The 2,021-nt window shown below is 53.6% G+C and overlaps 2 non-coding genes across 2 annotated transcripts in view; both read left to right on the plus strand.

Moving 5' to 3' along the window:
• The first annotated feature begins 502 nt into the window (after positions 1–502).
• LOC132697555 (5.8S ribosomal RNA) lies at positions 503–657 on the plus strand. Its single transcript, XR_009618181.1, has one exon. It is a non-coding gene; the product is annotated as a 5.8S ribosomal RNA (ribosomal RNA).
• Positions 658–1,160: 503 nt separating this feature from the next.
• LOC132697556 (large subunit ribosomal RNA) overlaps positions 1,161–2,021 on the plus strand; it is a 4,075-nt gene continuing 3,214 nt past the window's right edge. The window contains exon 1 of the ribosomal RNA XR_009618182.1: positions 1,161–2,021. This exon is cut by the window's right edge and continues 3,214 nt beyond it. This is a non-coding gene — a ribosomal RNA (large subunit ribosomal RNA).

The following is a 2,021-nucleotide window of genomic DNA, read 5'->3' on the forward strand; positions in this document are numbered from 1 at the left end:
CGGTCGAAAATATCTCGCGTCGATCTTTAAGTCGGCCGCGATTAAATTCGACGACTACGACGACCACTCGACCACCGTAAAAAAGGGGAGAGAGGAGTAGGAGTAGGAGGAGCGCCGACAAAATTCCGGGTACCTAGACGGAACTCGAAGCGCGAAACCTAGTTTCGCGCTCGCCGTCGACAAGGTGTCAAACGATATTCGCCCGGAGCACCGAAAAGTACTTACACCCACCCGCGACCCGCGAGGAGGTGTGTATATAAACTTTAAACCGGCGCGGGTCGTCCGAACGCGAACGCGCGCGCGCCTACCGTCTGAATAATAAAGAACAAAGGGCGCGCGGCGAAGTGTTCCGTCGGATAGACCGGCCCGAAATCGAACTTTTTTTTTTTTTTTTACGTCGAAAGGTATATACCTCGCCTTCCGTAAAAAAAATGTATGTGTCGATAACAACGCCGACGACTCTTTTTCGGAGACGAAAAGCGTTAAACCGATCGAAAAAGATTACCCTAAACGGTGGATCACTTGGCTCGTGGGTCGATGAAGAACGCAGCTAATTGCGCGTCAACTTGTGAACTGCAGGACACATGAACATCGACATTTCGAACGCACATTGCGGTCCTCGGATTCTGTTCCCGGACCACTCCTGGCTGAGGGTCGTATCCAATTTAAAGACTGCTCGGTTTTTTTCGCCCGCGAGGCGCGAGAAACGTCGGAGCGAGTTGGACGTGTAGCGCGGGAAGGAGTGAGGAGCAACAGCACGTTCGCGCTTAGCGCGCGATCTCTCTCCTACCCGGTCTCGCGACGTTTTAAAACGCGAAAGCGAAACTCCGGCCGCGTTCTAAGGAACGCGACCGAGTTTGCGAACGATCGACGCACCGGTTCGTCGCGTCGCGCTCGCTTAAAAGCGCGAGAGACGAGCGTAATTAAAACCGCCCGCGTATGTCGCAGGTCCGCGCAAAATTGACGATCGTCGTGTCCGTTATTTTCTCGATAAGAAGAAAAGGTGTCCGACGTCTGATCGTTTGCGGCCCGCGTAACGAGTGGTGGATATAGCGGTTTTAAATATAAACGCTGAACCGTTTCGAAATTCACGTCTACGTTTTATATATATATTTATATATATATATATATATATATATATATATAATGATTTTATCGATCGACCTCAGAGCAGGTGAGACTACCCGCCGAATTTAAGCATATTAATAAGCGGAGGAAAAGAAACTAATTAGGATTCCCTCAGTAGCTGCGAAGCGAACAGGGAAGAGCCCAGCACCGAATCCCGCGGCCGATACCGGGGCGCCGGGAAATGTGGTGTTAGGGAGGTTCCGTTATCCCGAGATCGTCCGGCGCGTCCAAGTCCTTCTTGAACGGGGCCACAGCCCATAGAGGGTGCCAGGCCCGTAGCGACCGCCGTCGATCGCGGGAGGGATCTCCTCAGAGTCGGGTTGCTTGAGAGTGCAGCCCTAAGCGGGTGGTAAACTCCATCTAAGGCTAAATATGACCACGAGACCGATAGCGAACAAGTACCGTGAGGGAAAGTTGAAAAGCACTTTGAAGAGAGAGTTCAATAGTACGTGAAACCGTTTAGGGGTAAACCTGAGAAACCCGAAAGGTCGAAGGGGAGAAATTCATTCGCGTTTCGGAGTCGGCGCGAGACGTTCGCGCGACGGGGAGGACGGTTACCCGTTACCTTTTCCGCGCCTTACGTTTTTCGACCCGGCATCGAACGCGTGCACTTTTCTCCTGGTAGGACGTCGCGATCCGTCGGGCGTCGGTCTAAGGTCCGCGGCGGAGCCCGCGCGGTTTTCTCGAATCGCGCGGACCCGCGGTATCCTGACCGACTCGCTCGACGGTACGAGAAAGGTCACGGGTCGCTTTAAAAGCGTTCGACTCGCGGCAAGCGCTCCGGATACTAGTCGGCTATCGGACCCGGTGCCGGTACCGACCTCCGGTGACTGTTGGCCTCGAAGTTCTCGAACCGACCCTCGCTCGTAAAAAAGCGTGACCGATCTGCGACG

This window comes from Cylas formicarius, unplaced genomic scaffold (assembly GCF_029955315.1).
Source record: "Cylas formicarius isolate icCylForm1 unplaced genomic scaffold, icCylForm1.1 PGA_scaffold_229__1_contigs__length_15094, whole genome shotgun sequence".
NCBI classification, from domain to species: domain Eukaryota; kingdom Metazoa; phylum Arthropoda; class Insecta; order Coleoptera; family Brentidae; genus Cylas; species Cylas formicarius.